We start from the raw sequence: 21,824 nt of genomic DNA, 5'->3' as shown, positions 1-21,824 counted from the left end.
TTATTTTCCAATATAATTATTTCTGAGCACTCCTACATTTGCTGCTTATCCCAGGGGACGGGCTCTCTGCTGTGCTGCTTTGATAGAGCAGTCCTTTGCATTCTTCTACACCTTCCCTTCAGGTGTGGCAAATCAGGTTGGCAGCACCGCACTGTTTTCAAGCTCTGGTGGCATCCCACCCCTTCTTCTTGGCTCTTAGGCTGGCTCTGTAATTAAGCAGGAGGTGGCAGGTAAACACTGACTTGTACACCCCTAATGATGCTACTTTCTGCCTTGACTGAAGACCCGAGAGCATCCTAAGCATTAATGAACAAAGCCTCACAATGCCACCGAGAGCAAAAGCAATGGGGAATTAAGGTCCTGTTTACTTGAGCTGTTTGTGAGCAGTTAAGAGCAAAACCGTGTCATTGTGCAGCAAAGGCAATCAGAGAGCCACTAATACAGACTCCAGAGTGCATGCTGCTCACCCAAAAAATATGTGAAGTGCTGCATGTTATTCCAGCCAATGTTAAAAATTTAGAAGGAACTCAAAAAGACATCTGGTTAACTTCCTCTTTAAAAAAAATAAATATATTTTTTATTAACAGGCCAATCAAATCACATTATTTCCAAATCACATTAGTTCCAAATCATACAGCCAAATTTTTAAATTTTGTTGGGGGTACCCATACTTCAAGCTCCGAACGGGGGTCCAAGCATCACTTTGATTGCTGCTTTAATTAGACAGTTCTATCCAGTTCTATCTGGATAGTCTCTTTATTACTTTCTTCATCTTCTTGTTGTTATCATATACTGTATTTTTTGCTCTATAAGACTCACCTTTTCCCTCCTAAAAAGTAAAGGGAAATGCGTGTGCGTCTTATGGAGCAAATGCAGGCTGCACAGCTATCCCAGAAGCCAGAACAGCAAGAGGGATTGCTGCTTTCACTGCGCAGCAATCCCTCTTGCTGTTCTGGCTTCTGAGATTCAGAATAATTTCTTTCTTGTTTTCCTCCTCCAAAAACTAGGTGCGTCTTGTGGTCTGGTGCGTCTTATAGAGCGAAAAATACGGTATTCCTTTCTTTGTGATCTCTGATAAACTTCACAAGTGGGTTGAAAGCAAACATCCTGACATCTGGTTAACTTCTTCAGGGTGGGACCTTGCTTCTCTCTCTCTCTCTCGCTCTCTCTCTCTCAGGTCATTACCGAGGAGGCAGGTTTAGTCATTGTTTGAGGACTATCCCTGCCTCCAGGTCTGGTCCTGACCGGAAGGATACAGGAATCAGCAAGGGAAACCCACATGACCTGAAAGTGTTGCTGTGCAATGCCAGGTCAATGATGAATAAAACCACTGCCATCCACGACCTGATTGTGGATGGAGGATTTGACCTGGCATGTGTGACAGAGACTGGTTGGATGAAGCAGATGGGCCTGTCCTTGCTGCTGCTTGCCCACCAGGTTTCTCTTACGCACAGCAACCCAGGTCATGTGGGCAGGGAGGGGGGGTTGTAGTGATTGTTAGGAAGTCATTAGTCTGCACCAGGCGTCCTATTGGGAAGCCCCAGTTTTCTGAGTACATGTTCTGGAAGTTGGGCAATAGGGGCAGTACAGGATTCTTACTGGTGTATCGACCTCCCCGCTGCACCAAGGATTCCCTGCCCGAGCTGCTTCAGGTCGTGGCGGATATGCTCCTGGAGACACCTAGCTTGGTTGTCCCGGGGGATTTTAACATCTATGCCGACACGACCTTACAAGGGGCCGCTCGGGACTTCGTGGAAAGCATGGCCTCCATGGGGCTGTCCCTGAATAAGTTTGGCCCAACTCATAGCCGCGGACATGCCTTAGACTTGGTGTTTACCTCTACGGATGTTGGTGATCTGACACTAACTAAAAGCGAAACAAAAGAAGTGCCATGGTCAGATCACTTCCTGGTGCAACTGGACTTCTCAGCAACCCTTCCCCTCTGCAGGGAGGTGGGACCGATTCGGATGGTCCGCCCCCGCCACTTAATGGATCCAATTAGCTTCCAGAAAGTGGTAGGGGATGTTTTATCCCAAGTTGATGGCCTTTCAGCTGATTCCCTGGTGGCCTGCTGGAATGCGGAGTTAACCAGGGCTATTGACTGTCTGGCTCCGAAGCGCCCTCTCTGATTGCATGGAGCCCGGACAGCCCCGTGGTTTTCCCCAGAGCTGAGGGTGATGAAACAATCGTTGAGACGGTTAGAGCGCCGGTGGCGGAAAACTCATTCTGAATCAGACCGGACATGGGCTAGAGCTCAACGTCGAGCCTACCAAGTGGCAATGGCGACGGCGAAGAGGGCTTTCTTCGCCGCCTCCATTGCATCTGCAGAAAACAGCAGCAGGAGACTTTTTCAGGTGGTTCGCAATCTATCGGAACCACCTGTACCACCGGGGCCTGGTAGGGACCCCAAGATCTCCTGCAATGCTTTTGCAAAGTTTTTTGCAGATAAAGTCGCTCAGATTCAGAAGGAGGTAGACTCCACTGTGGGAGCAGGTCCAGGGCGGGAGAGTGCTAGAGTTCTGTCTGGTCCTGTTACATGGGATCAATTCCAATCTGTTACCTCTGAGGATGTGGACAGGCTGCTTGGACAAGTGAAACCGACCACCTGTCTCCTTGATCCTTCTTGCCCATCCTGGCTGATAAAAGTGAGCCAGGAAGGGCTGGGCGATGGGCTCTGCGGGGTGGTGAATGCTTCCCTCTGTGAGGGAGCCTTCCCAGACCTGCTGAAAGAGGCGGTCATTAAACCGCTTCTTAAAAAAACATCTTTAGACCCGGCCAATTTGGCCAACTATCGCCCAGTCTCAAATCTACCATTCTTGGGCAAGGTGATTGAGCAGGTGGTTGCTGAACAACTCCAAGCACGCCTGGAGGAAGCGGACCATTTGGATCCCTTCCAATCGGGATTCAGGCCTCACCATGGGACTGAAACTTCCTTGGTCGCGCTGGTTGATGATCTCCGGCAGGCTAGGGACAAAGGTGAGAGCTGTTTCCTAGTTCTGCTGGATCTCTCAGTGGCCTTTGACACCATCGACCATAAGGTCCATCCAGAAGGTCCACCTTCTGGATCGTCTAGAGGGGCTGGGAGCTGGGGACACTGTTATACAGTGGTTCTGCTCCTTTCTCCTGGGCCGTGTCCAGAAAGTGGTGGTGGGGGATGAGTGTTCAGACCCCTGGGCTCTCACTTGTGGGGTGCCTCAGGGTTCCGTCCTCTCCCCCATGCTTTTTAATATCTATATGAAGCCGCTGGGAGAGATCATCAGGGGTTTGGACTGGGTGTTCATCAGTATGCAGATGACACCCAGCTCTACCTCTCCTTTAAATCAGAACCAGTGAAGGCAGTGAAGGTCCTGTGTGAGTGCCTGGAGGCGGCTGGAGGATGGGTGGCAGCTAACAGATTGAGGTTGAATCCTGACAAGACAGAAGTACTGTCTTTGGGGGACAGGGAGCGGGTGGGTATGGGGGATTCCCTGGTCTTGAATGGGGTAACTGTGCCCCTGAAGGACCGGGTGCACAGCCTGGGAGTCATTTTGGACTCACAGCTGTCCATGGAGGCGCAGGTTAACTCTGTGTCCAGGGCAGCTGTCTACCAGCTCCACCTGGTACGCAGGCTAAGACCCTACCTGCCCGCGAACTGCCTCGCCAGAGTGGTGCATGCTCTAGTTATCTCACGCTTGGACTACTGCAACGCGCTCTACGTGGGGCTACCTTTGAAGGTGACCCGGAAATTGCAATTAATCCAGAATGCGGCAGCTAGACTGGTGACTGGGAGTGGCCGCCGGGACCACATAACACCGGTTCTGAGAGATCTGCATTGGCTCCTAGTACGTTTCCGAGCACGATTCAAAGTGTTGGTGCTGACCTTTAAAGCCCTAAACGGCCTCGGTCCTGTATACCTGAAGGAGCGTCTCCACCCCCATTGTTCAGCCCAGACACTGAGATCCAGCGCTGAGGGCCTCCTGGCGGTTCCCTCATTGAGAGAAGTGAGGCTACAAGGAACCAGACAGCGGGCCTTCTCGGTAGTGGTGCCCGCCCTGTGGAACGCCCTCCCAACAGATGTCAAAGAGATAAACAATTACCTGACATTCAGAAGACATCTTAAGGCAGCCCTGTTCAGGGAAGCTTTTAATATGTAACGCTGTACTGTTTTTAACACTTGATTGGGAGCTGCCCAGAGTGGCTGGGGAAACTCAGCCAGATGGGCAGGGTATAAATAATAAATTATTATTATTATTATTATATTATTATTATTATTATCTTTATTTGAAACCTATGATCTTCAGGGAAACATACTGGGATAGTTACTAGCACACCTAAGACACAGATATGATAGGCAAAGCCAGCCATACCACAAAGATGGGTGCCATGTCAGATTTCAGGAAGGGACTGAAATCCAGAGGGATGTGGGTTTCCTAGAGGCATCTGGGTGGCTGCCTCTCTGGGAAGGAGGATGCTAGCAGAGGCAGTTTTAGGGTGGCACAACCAGTGCGGTTGCTCTGGGCACCGTGTGCTGCAGAGGGTGCCAAAATAATGCTGTAGAACAGAGCACGAAAGGCAGAGGGTGACGAATTTTAGCATTGTCCAGGGCACCGCTGAAATTTGAGAGCTCAATGTCCACCACTGATGTTGAACCAGATGGACCTTTGGTCTGATCTAATGAGAACAGCTGTCATATTCTTATGCCAGTTGTATTGCAAATATTTATTGTGATTTTGCTTTTTCGTGTATCTCACAGTACCTAGGGGAATGTTATCAGCATAAGATAGTTACTCTTTCCCTCTTTCTTGAGAAAAATCAACCACCAAGGGATTTGTCTCTTGGGACTAGCGTATGGAGGAATTGAATATTGTTTATAATAGTAGTTGCACATCATAGACAACCACTGCGCTTGCCTGAGACAAAGATACTCCTGAGGGACGATTCCATGGGTGGTTGTATCCAGAGCAGATTCATTGCAATTAATGAACATGGCTAAGTTTGGTCCATTGATTTCAATGGATCTGCTCTGAATAAAACTTAGGTGACCTGAAGGGGGGGGTGATGACTGCCCCCTGCTCAGTATTGCCTCTCTTCATGGACTATGTTTGTTCAGTACCATGAAGCACAGCCATTAATTAGAAACATACTGGCTTTTAAGGCCTTATTGCTGTTACCCAGCATGACATCATTTTAGTGGTTTGATTGGTAGAGCACTGGCTGGCTGACAGCTGTCTTTAGGTCATTGGCATCATTTATCTCATTCAGTGTTTTAACGCAATGAAGACCCACAATATCTCTGCTTTCCCATCTCTCTTCTGCACAGCAGCTGCCAATTACCACTACACAGGTGTTCAAAGAGAATCTAAAGGATTTCAGATTTAAGTTTTGCCCAGAGGGTTTCCCCTCTCTTTCTTAAAGCAATTTGGTTTGCTAATCTCTCCAGTACAGCAAGTCTAAGCCTGAGGCACATATTTATTTTCCTTTAATAGTTTCAAAATTAGGGATACCCAAAGCGGGTGCTTTTATTTACCAGGTACATCTTCTTTTCTCTGTCCTCCCCAACTGAACTTCTTGGCTGGGGTTCAAGTTGTATTTCTGTGCAGAAGAAATACAGGGCAAACTGGCTATCCAGCTGTAATATCCACAGAGATCTCTTGTATTCTGCCTCTCAGTTCCTCAGGAAGTGGACCAAGCAGAACCTTACATATAGGTGCTGCTTCCTGGGTTCATCCTTTAGTTGAGATTCCTGCATTGCAGGTGGTTGGACTACATGATCCTCAGCTCCCTTCCAACTCTACAATGTTATGATTCTACAATCAAGGAAAAGGCAAAATGCAAAACTTCTGTGTAAGCAATTTAGTCTGAAACATTAATTTATCCAGGGTGCAAGCAGTAAAAAATCACCCATTTCTTAGAGATGGGTGTGGATGTGGGGAAGAAATACTAAGTATTTTTTATTATTAAGATACTAAGTAAAAATTAGATTGCAGGATGGTATGTTTTAGCTATATTTTAAAGGTGGCACAGGCATCGCCTTCTCCCTCTCCCGCTGAGAGGAGCAGATTTCTAATATGTATGCATTACCTCTCATTAGGAAACGAGCATATTTAATGCTGGGTAGTTCTTTGAACTAAATGACTGCAAAAGGAGGGATGTTTTTCACTTTGAAGAGTTGCCATGATTTCAAGGCAACACATTCCTGACCACCTTTTGAGTTAATCTCAATCTGACATGAGCAAAGGTGGGATGCTTGATAGTTGGAAAGAGCAGCCAGAGTTGAGAGCAGAGTTTGGCAGTGATGTGAGCCAGAGGAAAAGCAGCAAGGTGGAGAGAGTGGGAGCCATGTTTGATTTCTGTTTGAATCCAAGATTGTAGCTATGGGGAAAATAAGGCCATTTTGGGGTGTTAATGCTGCAAACTCCTCCATCGTAGGCTCAGGTTGTACATGTAAATCATATATCATAAAGACACCACAATCTCTTCTGTGCCTCATTTCCAAAGGAAACACAAACCCTGGGTAAGCGCCTGGAACCCCTGGAATCTTGCGCTGATCAGAGACTGGGGTGGCGCACAACTATACTATCTCATTGCCAGTACAGAAATATGATTCAGCTGCCAGTCCAGTTGGCTTTTGTGCATAGAGTGGTAGTGGTGGGGTGCCATTTTATCCTCAGGCAGCAATATGTCTTGAGCTGGCCCTGATGCCGCAGAAGCAGCCGCCAATGTGGCTGTATGCTTTGGAATTCCTGTCTGTCACCACTGGGTAGAATTCAGTGCAATGCTAAGTGGGGTTTGCATGCAGGGAAGGAGTTCTGTTCACACAAGGAGACTCCCTTCCCCCATGTGCACCCTCTGAACCTGTCCATGGGTTCCCCCATCCTTGAGAGCATATTTAAGGGCCACAGGAGGGCGAAAAGGTCCTGTTGTGCGAGTGGACCCTGTTCCGTATTCCAAACAACTCTTTTGAATCCCACCCACCAGGGAGGAAAGAGGAATATGGAGTCTGCTATAGGCCCTTGTGCATGTGCCAAATTATCTTTCAATGATAAAATAGGGTCTTATGATGAAGAAAATTGTATCTGAACCTAAGATTAAGAGTAATGATGCTATTTTACCTGTAATCAGGATAAAGGTGTGGAGAGGTGTTAATGTATCTGTAACATATGTTCCAAGAGCTCCATTGGTGAGACTGAGATGGGGCTGCTTCACCCATTCCTGTTGTGTTCCGTCGCTCCTTTACACACTCAGATCTGAGTCTGATGTGTAGTTATTCTGATGGCCATCTTCCCCTCTTCCAGTGGCCAGTAAAGACATGATGGCCCCTGACCCACACATTAAATTCTCTCCTGATAAGCAGTGAAAGTGCACCATGGGTGCCAACTTGGAATAAAATATGGGGGGTAAGCACTTGCACCCCATTTGAATGGCAATGTCCATTAACTTTGGAGTGTGTCGGCCCCTCAAATACTTTATGGGGGTGCTGCCGAAGGGACCTCGAGAGTTGACACACTGCCACATTGAGTAGAAGTCTGAGTTTGGGTAACCAATTCAGATATATACTAATTTTTTTAATACATCTGAATTGGTTGCCCAATTTTTATCCAGTTTACCTTGATTCCTAAATAGCAGAGAGGCTAAGCTAATGATGTTCTGAATTTAAGCAGAACACACCAATAGCGGTTCCAGGAATAAACTTTACAAGGTTGGTTGTCGTTATCTGTGGCTTCTGATAAAAATACAAATGTGCTAACCTGAGGTTATGCCTTGAACTGTAACTCCACATTCAATTCCTCAGAATTTCACCAAAGCCGCCGCAACAACAAAACAGTAGTTTAATCAGTGATTGCTAAAGAAAACAATGTGTCACATCCTGAGAATGTAGGCATCAAGCTGCCAAATCCCTGTAGGTGGGCAGCCAGCAGTGCAAATAGGAGAATGCAGTATTGATATCTGGGGAGGAGGGTGAGTCAGAGAGTTTTCTAGAAACAGGAAGTCAGGAATCACTCCTCCTCAGTCCGGCCCCAAAGTCTTTTCAGCTGCAAAACTCACTGGGGGCTAATTTGTTTCATTGGTCCCGGCCTCTCACTAGCCCTTGTAAAAGGTAAGAGGCATCTCTTACTACCTTTAGGCTCCTCAGCAGTTTGTAAGTGGAGTTTACCTGTATCCTTAAACCTGCCTGCTTTGTTTGCATCTGTTACTCCCTTTTCATTACTCTACTCCAGGCTTCCTCAACCTCGGCCCTCCATATGTTTTTGAGACTACAATTCCCATCATCCCTGACCACTGGTCCTGCTAGCTAGGAATCATGGGAGTTGTGGGCCAAAAACATTGGGAGGGCCGAGTTTGAGGAAGCCTGCTCTCCTCTATCCCATCATTTCCATTGGTTTCTCTAGCGCCTGATCTGGCAATGCCCCTTGTATCCCTGTAAGCTCCTAAAACAGAGTTCAACTTCAACAACTGGTCAAAGGAAATTATTCCATCTGAAACATTTGTTGGCCAAATTTGTTAGGGTGGAGGAGGATTGTTCATGTTTGGTCTGTAGGCATTGTCTGTCACGTCAGTTTGATGCAAATGCATCATTCTGGACAGGTGATATCATTATCATTGCATTCCAGTAATTTTATTCACATTCTCATGGTGATTTTTTTGGTGGGGCTAAAATTTGTTTTTTTATTCTATACACATTTTTAAACAGTGTTTTATATACATGTTTGGTGTTTCCCAGTGGTATAGTACCAAGTGAATTTTAGAAAGCATTGCTAATATAGAAGCATTGGCAGTACCCAATTTGTAATCTGTTTGAAAGTAAAATTATCATTGTCTAAACAATCAGATAGGACCTACGTAGCAACTAAGGCCTTGGTGTTTTACCTTGGGTCCACTACATATAAGCTCAACTATGTTGTCTGAAAACATCTCTGTAGGTAAGAAAACATCTCTGTACTATCCTGACAATTTCATTAGTCTGAAGATGGGCAAGTGTCCCCATATTGCAACCTGCCACATAAAAGCATAGATGAACGAAAAGCCTAACAACTAGTACTTGTAATGACAGTATATAGTTGATAATCCTTACCATTCTACATTGCTATCTTCCTGGGGAAATTCCTCAAGCCCTTGGGCCACTGTACACTTTCTGAGCAGCAAGAAAATCTAGCAAATTGCATCATTTGGCACCAGGGAAAAAACATTTCCCTTTAACCTTCTATGTCATTTTAAATCTGTTTGTGGGAGAGGGGTGTTACTGGTTTTATTTTTGTTTTTATTATGTATTTTGTATTCTCATTTTGTATTTTTATATTGTGAACCGCCCTGTGATCTTAATCAAAACATCCTTCTATTTCCTCCAGCAGTGCTGTGCCCATTTTGGGTCTGGGGAGTCACTGTCTTACCTTCTGCTACAAAAGCAAGCAAGCAGAGGCTCTTACCTGTAAGAAAGAAAGAGACTTTTATTCATGGAATGAACTGTACAGGCTCAGCAGCGGACAGAGTGCTGAGGGGTCATGATTCAGGACTTCAGGAGCAGGGCAAGAAGTTTAGAACTGGACGGAATCAATGAAGATGTCCCAACAAGTTTTCATGCCGCGTCTGCCAAGCTTTTAAAGATGAGGTATGGCATGTTCACTTGTGAGACTTGCTTCCTTTGCAGGAATGTTGGGATGGCATATGCATGCTTCATCAGGGTTGGTGAAGATCAATGGGATCAAGTTAGGTATTACTAACCCAATGAATGAGTATTTGGTGACCTAAAGGTATAATGACTGGGAACCACTGATAGCTTTATCCTCTGTGAATTTGTTCAGTGTTAAGTATGTTTTGTGTGACTAAGTCCTTCCCTTTGTCTGTCTTGAACCTTCTGCTAATCAATTTCATTGGACAATTCAGAGTTTTGGTATTATCAGAAAGGAAGTAAGGAAGGCTCTCGATCTACTGTCTCTACATTATACATTATTTAACTTCTGTCATATCCCACTTACTCATTTTTTTCTAAGCTAAAAAGCCCCAATTGTTGTAGTTTATTCTCATGGGCAAAGGGTACAGCTCCCTAAATCATTTTCCAACTTTAAATATTCTTTTTGAGGTGAGTTAACCAGAACTGTACATGGTACGCCAAGCATGTCCACACCATAGATTTGTGCTGAGAATGTTATGATTCTGGCAATTTATTTTCAGTTCTTCTCCAAGTAATCTCAGGCATAGAATTGGTCTTTATATAACTGTTGCACAATGAGTTGACATTTTTCATTCAGCTGTCCACTATGACACAAATATATCTCTTCTAGTTTGTAAACACCAGTTCAGCTCCCTGGTATGCAGACTGTTTGTAGCTTCTTCTTCTTTTAAAGAAGATCGACCATTTCCTGTGTCTTTAAGAAATTTTGGCTTGATGTCATCAGGAGCTGGAAATTTGTTAATGTCCTAGGATTTAATATTTTGTTCTATTTGCTTCAGTTCTTCAGACTTCCTTCCTGAGAAAGTCTGTTCAGGCACAGGTATCTGACCTACTTCTTCCACAGTAAAGGCAGACGCAAATAATTAATTCAGCTTCTCTGCAATCTTCCTATTGTCCTTCAGCATACATTTCTCTCCCTCCCTTGTCAGTTAGTAATCCTGGTTCCTGTTCTTCCTGCCTCTGCAGTATGGAGATAGAGACTGCAGGGTGCCTGAGTCTGCATGTCCTTTTCCAGACAAGTGCTCAGTCAGGGACTGTGGGCCTTGGAAAGGAACTGGGCCTAGCGGATTGGCTTACCACCTGTTCCTTATTTAAAGGAATTGTTCCTTATTCAATAATACTAAAAATTAAAAATTGGATAAGGAACCCTTCCCTGAAATGAGCAACAAGGCCTGGCCCAGCCTACTGAGTTACCATGTGCATGTTTTTGATATTAATTTTTTGTATCCTTATTTTATATCTTATTATGATTTATGTGAAAATCGTGCTTTTTGATGTTCTATTTGTTGTTTATGACTACTTTTGCTATGGAAAGGTGGCACACAAATAAAATTAAGTAAGTATGTAAGACATCAAAGTTACCATTCCAAGTTGACTGTGCTACCGAGGCCTCAAAGCCCTCTTCAAGAGGCAAACAGAGATGTTTAGTGCAGCATAGGCTCCTGGGATTGGCAGGCTGCATGCAACTATTCGAATGGTCAGGTCTGGTATAAAGACTGGTACCTTGGGCCTGCCTTGCCCTGGTCAATAGACCAGGCTCCTGAAATACAGCTTCCAGTTCAAATCATTTAGGGACCCAAAGCACCATCCATGTATAAATTTGGGTACAGTTGCCCTTTGCCCTAAGTAGCCTGACCTGGCATGCTTGTCTCTTCCTTCTTCCTGAAGATGTTTGCTCTTAGATTTTCCCATATTAGGGGAATATGTGTTGACCACAGACAGAGTCTTGAAAATACCATGAAATTGTTCCCAAATTCACTTGATTTGCAAGACCTCCTCTGTGGCAGAGGCTTCTCACAAACTAATGTCCATGTGGCTTAAGCCAAACCGCACAGAAATTGTTCTGAGGATGCTGAGCCTCACTTATTTTCAACCACATGTATATTGTAACATGGAAACATTCTCTATGGCTTTGAAATCTTCCAGATCTTGTTAAATTGTCTCTGCAAAAGGTCCTGTGGTTTTGACAAGCATTTGAATGTGAAAGTGCTGGTGACTGCATCCCAGGCTAGGCAGAACGGAATTCTTGACTGAAGATGAGGAGCTTTAATATGTCTGGAGTACCTGCTCAATAGGGGTCAGCACAGACCACTACATGAAAAGCATCTCTGCTTGAGCCATGTGCCCTCCCCAGCAAGGAAGGACGGCTGGGTTCCTGTGTAGGCACATTACAGGGGTTCCACTCCCCCAACCCCCCATGTAATGGGTGGATGGCCAATCAGACACATAAAACAGTTTGACACTGGGAGAGATGAAATGTACAATGGCGACTGATGCCAAACCAGGTTATAAACTATTGAGTGAAAAAGAAAAAAGAGCATTTGAATGATACTCTGTCGTCTTAAAAATACACACATAAAACTGCATTTTCCTTTTGAGAACTATAATTTTATGAATGAAGAAGCAGAGCAGTCAGATTCCTAGCCAGCTTAAATATACATCTGGAATACATCTTATTGTTTCCATTAGAAGCAATAGTTCTTGAACACTCAAAGGATGGGCTTGCTAAAGATACCATCATTCTGTATACAGGCAGATGAAAGCAGTGCCAGAATGTGATCCTTCGCCCGTCTAAGAGATGGTTCTTCAGGATCAACAACCCAAGCAGGCGCATCCTTGGCCCAGTCTGTCCCCCCCCCCCATCCCTTGCCCCTTCCTTTTTCCAAATACTTTGCTTACAGAGCAGCTGGGCATGATCCAAAGCAAAGTGCAAGTGAGACCCCAAACCCTGACCATCTTTCTTTGTTCAGAGGACATATAGTTTTTATATTTTATGCATACGTTATATTTTATACATACATTTACATATTTTATCTATTTCAAATATGCTTAGCCCACACTTCATCAGATGATCTAAGGGCCAGTAACAGCCACAAAAACCTAACAGTATTATCAAACTTCTATTTGTTCTATCTATTACTTCTATGACAGTAATAAAATACTTAAAACCACCAATTTTTACGTACCGATAGAATGGGCAAAACAGTGTAAGGCTGATGGAAGCTACCTAAATTCAAGCAGTTAAAGCAAGAGGAAACAAGTGCCGTTTTCAATTGGTGTCAAAAGATACAGAAGGTTTGTAACCAAGGTTGTTTAAAATAGAAAAACTGTATACACCCAAGAACTACAGGGTTTTTTAATATCTTTGATAATTCTGTGTCATTATTTATTTTTATGTTCTGTATTTTATTTTATTTTTGCATATAAATAAAAAAAAACCCTTCATAAAAAGAGGAGAGGAACAGAGCGTTGGCACCAGCAGCAGCTTCAAAGGGAAGAAGATTCCTACAGAGAAGGGACTTTCCCACATAGCCGCATCATATACTTCACCCAACACCAGCGCACTCAAAACAGCTATATAAATCAGCATTTGCAAATCTATGTCATAACCCTGTGCCCTGGGTTTTTTGAGCTTCTGGCAATGCCCCTGCACCCAAGGGGCAGCCTGTCTCACTCTTAAATGTTTGAAATTATTTCCCTAGACCAGTTGGCCTCACCCTTGGGAGCTCTGGAATAGCGCTAGGGCAGGAGTAGCCAATGTGATGCCCCCCAGGTGTATTTGTACACTACAACTCCCATCATCCCTAGCCAGTATTGCCAGTTGCCAGGAATGATGTGAATTGTAGTCCAGCAACAGCTAGAGGCCACCAGTTTGGCCCACCCTTGGTTGGGGACCATTCAAATTTATTAATTAATCAATACAATTTTCTTCCATGCTCTACCACAGTCCTGTACACCCATAACATTTTCAACCCTTCTTCTTTTTAAAGTCTTCCTTCTTTTCAACGTCTGGCAAAAAAACAAACAAAAAGGTATTTATCTTACATTCTCCATCATCTCTATATTTTAATAAGTGTGAGGGATGGTATTGAAGCCACAACAATCATATCAGAAGACACAAAAAGCTCAACATTCCTCCCACCCAAAAAAAAAACCACCACCACCAAAGAAAGTGGATCATTGTCATTTTGAAAGTTGGCAGCATTTAAGGAAATAAATTTCACCTTACTTTGTAGCACATGGAACAATTTTATGAAGCCTCACAAACTCTGAGTGGGCTGTACCATTTCAGAGCACAGTCAGCTGCCTTCTACTGAGTGAGAAGAGGGAGCGGGTGGCACTGTGGTGTAAACCACTGACTTTGCTGATCGGAAGGTTGGCAGTTCAAATCCACGCGATGGAGTGAGCTCCTGTTGCTCTGTCCCAGCTGCTGCCAACCTAGCAGTTTGAAAGCACGCCAGTGCAAGTAGATAAATAGATACCGCTGTGGTGGGAAAGTAAACAACGTTTCATTGCGCTCTGGCTTCTGTCACAGTGTTCCGTTGCGCCAGAAGCGGTTTAGTCATACTGGCCACATGACCCGGAAAGCTGTGGACAAACGCTGGCTCCCTCGGCCTGAGCGCTGCACCCCAAAGTCGCCTTTGACTGAACTTAACTGTCCAGGGGTCCTTTATCTTTACTGAGTGAGACCATTAACATCTATAAGTCTACTTTGAGTAGAACTAGTACTGGATACAACCCATAATTTGGGATGAACATTAGAACTATGTTTTAATTGTCATCACTAATTGAAACAAAAACTAATATACAAATCCTTCAGAGCACAGAATTAAGGCTAACTGTTGTAATATCAGCAAAGTGCAATAGCACTCTGAATATGTTCAATATATCAAGCACCATTGTCTCTAGATACTCCCTTGTTGTAACACTGAATAATAATAATTTTTTGGTCATGTAAACTTTTACCTCTTGAGCATAAAGCTGAGTCATCACACAGACCATTAGCTTTATCTGTAGTAAAATGTACAGTCTAGTGGGAGCCCCCAGCCCCATATGGTTTCACATCTGAATTGTTTTAAGCCATTTAAGTAACAACTTGAAACAACCTTCCTTTCCCCCATATGTTGAGGAGTGTTCCTATTCCCTTGTACAAAGCAACTCCTGCCAGTCTTTGAAGAGCATGAATCTGCCTTTGATCTGCATGGAAAGAAGTGGCCCAGTCTTATGGTGGCAATACAGCTCTGTTTCTTTCACAAGTACCTCATCCAGAGAACATTATTTATGGTTGCCAAACATTACTGATCTTCATCAGGCCAGATTAACTTGAATTTATGCTATGTATTTCCATTCAGACACTAAAGGAGCTTAAAAGGGCTTATTCTTATCAGGCCTTCTTGCAACAGAGCTAAGAATGTGGGGAAACTTAATATTTGTGATGCAAATTAAAATAGTTGGGCAGGAAGAAGAAGCCATTGTTGCTGATCCCCAGATTTTACCATAGCTATGAAAGTCTCTTCTAGCTATTACTAAGCACATTTAGATGGGCTGTTGCTTTTTATGGATTCACATGGTAGAACAGAGTACAGGAGAACTCTAGATTTAATTGACCAAATGCTTCTCTTCATAGTTCTATAAATAACCTCAAATAGACAAACTACATATTATGCAGGAGATTCATGATTTAGTACTTCTTCACTTGAAGGGCCCAGACATTTTTGCAATTATGCTACCCACATTTTTCTACAACTTAATATAGCAGAAAACTATAAGCACTGTACATGAAAGCAATAAAAACACATCTACTACATTCAACAAAAGAGTCCTAAGAGCTAGATTAAAACAAAATGCAACTGTCTATCACAAATAAACTTCAGCAGTGTACAAAACAAAACTAAATAGTGTGGGCTACACCTAACAGTCCTGTCAGCAGAAGCACTGTACAAGGACTCCACTTGCACAAAGGGGCTTTCTGCCCCCCTCAACTGCCCCCATTCCCTGAAATTGTCTTGCGGGGTCAGGAGAACCCCCAAAATAGCATGCATTGGGGGGATTGTTCCCTTTGGCAAGCTGAAATGTTTGCGCAGATGGAACAACTGGAAGAGTGTGATGTTAAATTTCCCCCCTAAAAGTCAGAGTGCAGGGAAGCATGTAGATTCTTAAGAAATATCTAAATGTCATTACTGTCTTGACCTCACAAATTACCAAAGGGAAAGGACATCAGAAGGACGGTGCTGTCACTGAGAAGGTCTGCTTCCATGTTGTCACCAAGTGATAATGCACTGATGGTATAATCAGCAAAATCTCCTTGGAAGATTTTATAAATCTGTTCGGTCTGTCTCAGAGGAGGCACAATGCCCTTCAGAATTGTGAAGGGGGGGGGGGAAAACAATACAATATGTTGTTGTTGTTGTTTAGTCATTTAGTCGTGTCCGACTCTTCGTGACCCCATGGACCAGAGCACGCCAGGCACTTCTGCCTTCGCTGTCTTTGATATAGAGATATCAAAATGAAAAGATTTATTCTATCACATTTTAGATTACCTGAGATTCCTTTTACCTGAGGCTCCAAGAAATCAACATTCTGATCCACAGGAATGAGAGACAGTAGAGGAAGACCTGAAGTTAATAAAGTATGTCTTAACTGTAGAGCCATGTTAGCTTTATTTTTAACAGAGTGACTTTTGCTTTCCATGAAGAAAGTTCTTTCCATGTGAGCTTCTTTGAAGATTAAAAATGTTCTCAGTACTGACCCAGCAACCTATATATGTCTTCTCATATGCCTCCTACTTTTCTTCTGACCTACTGACCTGCATACATTTTTGAATACAACTCCTAGCATCTTTTATCATTGGCCATGCTGGCTGGAGCTGATGGGAGTTGTAGTCCAAAAACATCTGGTGGGCAACAGGTTGGGGAAGGAACAATGCTCTAAACTAGGGGTGGAGAAGCTGTGGCCCTCCAGTGTGGGACTATGGGAGCTGTAGTTCAGCAACACCTGGAGGACTTAAAAAACCCATGCCAGCATACATGAGCAGCATAGCGTGTGTGAGATCCTCAGCAGTAGACTTCATAGCACATCCACCCGCCCCCAGTAAAGGAAAAATCCAGTTTAGCTCATTGTCAGGTTCAGGGGAAATATACATAACAAGGAATGTGAACAACTTGTCAGTCAGGGTAGCAAACATCCAGTTCTGGGGCTGGCACCCAAGTCTAGACCTAGCTGGAATTCATTTTAATTCAAGTTTCATAAAGCACCCTTCCATTGAACTTCCAGGGTGATTTACAAAAACATTATATCATATATATTAAATATAACAAACAACATGTTAAAAAGAGCTAATATTTAATAATACATTTTAAAGCCTAGGATAATGAAAACATCTTTGCTGGAGAGTCTAAAATAGGCTTCCTCAAACTCGGCCCTCCAGATGTTTTTGGCCTACAACTCCCATTATCCCTAGCTAGCAGGACCAGTGGTCAGGGGTGATTGGAACTGTAGTATCAAAACATTTGGAGGGCTGAGTTCCACCACTGAAAAGACTCTCCATCTCTCTTATTTCCACTTGCCTCATCTTGGATATTCAGGGCACCTGGAAGAATATGATCTCAATGCAAGGGCCATCAAGGATGACCTCAGTGCATGGCCAGGTTGATGTGGGCGCAGGTGACTCTTCTGGTACCTGGTTCACAAACCATGTAAAGGTTTGGAGGCAAGAACCAGCACTTTCCATTGTGACAGTTCCAACTTACTGTGTTTTCCGAGTGTATGAAAATAGATATTTTTGCAGCAAGTATAAATTAACATCAGTTGGGAGCTGCATCTATCCATTCCTGGAACTGATATGGAAGGCAGAGAACTTTTCAGATGGCCAGGTTTTAATAAAAATCCAAGTGACACACTTATGGTAAGAATCACAGGTTGTACTTGGTTCTTGTGACTGTTAATTAATGGGATATGTGGTAAGCTACAGTATATGTTTTCAGAGGTCTGCTTCACAACAGGAAGAATTCTTTTATCTCCACACAAGTGGGTGGATTACAACTTGGCAGCATCTCTTATTGGAGTTTAGCATGAAAATATTTCCCAAGAAATTAGGACTTTGTTATACAACTTGATAAAGACTGCATCTAGTCGAAACGGACTTTTTCCAGTATTCTATATTCACTGTATGGTGCACTGCAACTATAAAAATGTATATTCAGTCCTCTTGATCATGTTATTGTGTGTGCGTGGACCCTCATTGTGTATACTTTGTATACTCATTGTGTATACTTTGTTCTCTTTCGATACCAGAGGCATATGTTCCCACAGATCAGGCCTAGTGCAGAGCCCAGTGGATGCATTTTGAAGTAACTGAACAGGCTTCAAAGGCGGGCCTATTTATTTATTATTTATACTTACAACCTGCCCTTCACCAACTGACCCCAAGGTGAGTTACAAAAATGTCACAATTAAAAGCAAGTACAATTTACATTATATTCATAAAATAAGACCACAAAACAACCAATAGCAAAGTAACAAACAGTAGCACAGAACAGTAGTGGACAGCAATGCAGGAGAAGGAAAGCCATCTACTCTACCAAAGATCTGGTGCAGAAGAAGAAGAAGAAGAAGAAGAAGAAGAAGAAGAAGAAGAAGAAGAATTTGGACTTGATATCCCACCTTTCACTCCCCTTAAGGAGTCTCAAAGCAGCTCACAATCTCCTTTCCCTTCCTCCCACACAACAAACACTCTGTGAGGTGGGTGGGGCTGAGACACTTCAGAGAAGTGTGACTAGCCCAAGGTCACCTAGCAGCTGCATGTGGAGGAGCGGGGACACGAACCCGGTTCACCAGATTACGAGTCCACCACTCTTAACCACTACACCACGCTGGCTCTGGTGAAGAGGTGGGACTTGACCAATTGCTGAAAGCATACAGTGATGGTATAAGACATACCTCAGAGAGGAGGTAATTCCACAACATGGGGGCAACCACAGAGAAGGCCCTCTCGTGTGTCACCACTCTTAAAACCACAGAGGGTGGTGGTCCTCCCAATAGGGCCTGTTCTGCTGGGAATCATAGAATAGAATCATAGAGTTGGAAGAGACCACAAGGGCCATCGAGTCCAACCCCCTGCCAAGCAGGAAACACCATCAGAGCACTCCTGACATATGGTTGTCAAGCCTCTGCTTAAAGACCTCCAAAGAAGGAGACTCCACCACACTCCTTGGCAGCAAATTCCACTGTCGAACAGCTCTTACTGTCAGGAAGTTCTTCCTAATGTTTAGGTGGAATCTTCTTTCTTGTAGTTTGGATCCATTGCTCCGTGTCCGCTTCTCTGGAGCAGCAGAAAACAACCTTTCTCCCTCCTCTATGTGACATCCTTTTATATATTTGAACATGGCTATCATATCCCCCCTTAACCTCCTCTTCTCCAGGCTAAACATGCCCAGCTCCCTTAGCCGTTCCTCATAAGGCATCGTTTCCAGGCCTTTGACCATTTTGGTTGCCCTCCTCTGGACATGTTCCAGTTTGTCAATGTCCTTCTTGAACTGCGGTGCCCAGAACTGGACACAGTACTCCAGGTGAGGTCTGACCAGAGCAGAATACAGTGGAAGGTTGATGTTGGGCTATAGTAGGGGTTTATGTGACAGTATTGACCCCTTAAATTGGGCTTGGTAGAGAAGTGGAAACCAGGAAAGGTCTTTCAGTACTGTCGGAAGAAGAACTGGCTGGAGACACCATCAGTTCCTGTGCTACTAGGAGCTTTAATTGAGAAGGGGATGCACCACCACCTCTTTTAAGGGCCAATCCCTCTGCCCTGCAACACAGCGTTCAGCACAACCTGGATCCTTCCAGCCACACCCTGTTGGCTAGTTTTTATAAATCATGATGGACAAGGGTCAAGAGGACATAATGCATTGCAGCAGTCATCCCTGGATATCACTACAGCATGGATAAGTGTGGCCATGAGCGTAGCCAAGGGGGGTGGGGCTTGTGATATCAGGTGACTGACAAATGGGTGTTCCCACCTGCCTGTCAAACTTGACCTTCCAATGGACCAGATCCAGTTCTCCACCTTTGAGCTTAAGGAGAGGAGGCGTGGTCTTGGAGGGCAATGTTCAGCTGTCAGGTCTGGTGTTCGCCACTCCTGCTTTAGGGGGAGTATAACCCCATCTGAAACAGCTTGACTATAATTTCTCTTCACAAAGACACTGCCTGTCCACAGAACTGAGTTGTCTTTCCAGCTCATTGCTGATTCCAGGCCCTGGTTCTGCTGTTCTACTTGCTCACCTTAATCCACTGAGGAAGAGACAGAGCTGGGTATTGTCAGCATTCTAATAGCACCTCACTTCAAATCCCAAAATGACCTCTCCCAGCATTTCCATGTAAATGTTTGAAAGCTGGGGGGACAAGACAGCATCAGTGCAATGCGGCTGAGCAGCAGCACCTTCTGAAATTGACAGGAGTAGAATTTCCCTATTGCCAAGTCTACAACTCTCAACCTAGAGAGCCCACCCAGAAGCGCACCATGCTCAATGTTATTGAAAGACCGGAGAATTAGCAGAAGTGTGCTCTCTGCAAATGTCCTTCTTCTGGCATACAGTGGTACCTCAGGTTAAGTACTTTATTCGTTCTGGAGGTCTGTTCTTAACTTGAAACTGTTCTTAACCTGAAGCACCACTTTAGCTAATGGGGCCTCCTGCTGTTGCTGTGCCGCCGGAGCCCTATTTCTGTTCTCATCCTGAAGCAAAGTTCTTAACCTGAAGCACTATTTCTGGGTTAGCGGAGTGTGTAACCTGAAGCGTATATAACCCGAGGTACCACTGTAGTTTATTCCATCTGGTGTCCAAGGCAGTCACCAGACCTGAAATCAGATTAAAATTAGTCCAGACAATCACTCTCATCCAAGAGCACCAAAAAATGGGATACAGTATTAGTGACTGACCAATAATAATTATCCTCAGTGTCCAAGGAGGGGGTTTTTAGGAGCAGCTTCACACCTGGGCTTTGAGACTCCAAAGCCTGCATTGATGAAACCCTCAGATATGCCCTGTCACTTTGTGCTTAGATCTTTATACATTAGCAGGATCGAAGCTTGTACACTTTTAGGGGTGCTGCAGCCTCCTCTTCCCTCCCCCACCCCAATATATACACAAACTGATTATCTTCATGTTTTTTTAAAAAAATAAAAATTGCAGACACAATTAGGAGTGAAGATTGCCACATGGATTCAGATTCCTTTCTAACATACATTTTTAAAATGTTAATTCCTTCTTGTTTCCTCTTTATTTCAAAGATCTGTGCTACTTTTAAGAACATAATTTGTCAGCTTAGAATACAAAGTATTGATCAAAGGACAACTGGCAACTCTTTTATACAGTGAAACAGAAATCCAAGCATCAGAACTCTGCATCAGCAACTGTAAGTTTTTAAAGCTTCCATCAGCAATTCTATTGCGCCACATTCCACTTAGCACAGATGGTTTTATGGAGAAAAACAGATTTTCCCAAGCAAACATATTATATTAATTAGGCTTCTCTCCCCATTCAGGTTATGACAGACAGAACCATTGGCTCATAGCTAGAAATCAAGCTTATCTGCTGATCCTTTAATTAAATAACAATAAAAAAATAACAATTTTTTGTTTGTTTATCACCCTTTCTAAATATTCATCCCAGGGTGGTTTACAATGAAAATGAAAATCACAAAGCAACGTCAATAAAAATATACAATTGAACAAAACAAATAAAATTATTAAAACTGTAACACAATTAAGGACTGGAGTGAAAAACTTAATTCTCAGTGTTTAAAATACAACTTCCTCCCAATATGTATACTCCAAATTTAGCACTTTGTAATGTAAGGGATTCAGATACTGTACACTATTGCACTGATTTCATGCCCCCTGTAAGCCTTACAATGTGAACACCCTGCCTTCCAGATGTCATTAAACTCCCACCATCCTTGAACTCTGACATACTAGGCCAGATAATAATGATAATAATAATAATAATTTTATTACTTATACCCCGCCCATCTGGCTGGGGATTTCTGCACATCAGAAGGGGCACAGATTAGCACCCTTGCTGTAAGGTAAGCCAAATACTGTTATCCCCATATGCTCAAAGATCTGCATTGTTTGCCAGTCTGTTACTGGGCCAGTTTCAAGGTGTTGCTATTAGTATATAAAGCCCGTAACAGTTTGGGATCAGTTTCCTTGAGGGATATGCCCACACGACAACTTCAGTCTTTGTAACTGTTATCGTTACATGTGCCACACAGTATTCGTTCTTCACTTGTAAGGAATAAGTCTTTTAGTGTGACAGACTCATACTTCGGAACTCCCTGCCTATTGACATCAGGCAGACTCTTTGCTACATCCTTTTTCGGGGCTTGTAAGCGGAGGAAA

At 43.7% G+C, this 21,824-nt stretch overlaps 2 long non-coding RNA genes across 2 annotated transcripts in view; one reads left to right on the top strand and one right to left on the bottom strand.

The window, feature by feature from the left end:
* The window catches only part of LOC310672183, a 47,251-nt gene that overhangs the window by 9,507 nt on the left and 15,920 nt on the right, over window positions 1–21,824 (top strand). The window contains exons 2-5 of the long non-coding RNA XR_014508458.1: window positions 9,327–9,586; window positions 15,965–16,058; window positions 17,723–17,858; window positions 20,712–20,836. This is a non-coding gene — a long non-coding RNA (uncharacterized lncRNA). The remainder of the gene's footprint in view (window positions 1–9,326; window positions 9,587–15,964; window positions 16,059–17,722; window positions 17,859–20,711; window positions 20,837–21,824) is intronic.
* Window positions 1,178–3,039, bottom strand: LOC310670036. The gene is made up of 2 exons (XR_014507491.1): window positions 2,721–3,039; window positions 1,178–2,632 (listed from the first exon to the last, which is right to left on the bottom strand). It is a non-coding gene; the product is annotated as an uncharacterized lncRNA (long non-coding RNA).

The sequence above is a fragment of the Podarcis tiliguerta genome (assembly GCF_965153285.1).
Source record: "Podarcis tiliguerta genome assembly, chromosome: 2".
Taxonomy (NCBI): Eukaryota; Metazoa; Chordata; class Lepidosauria; order Squamata; family Lacertidae; genus Podarcis; species Podarcis tiliguerta.
Note: the sequence above shows the minus strand (reverse complement) of the source record. Positions and strands in the feature narration are given on the sequence as shown.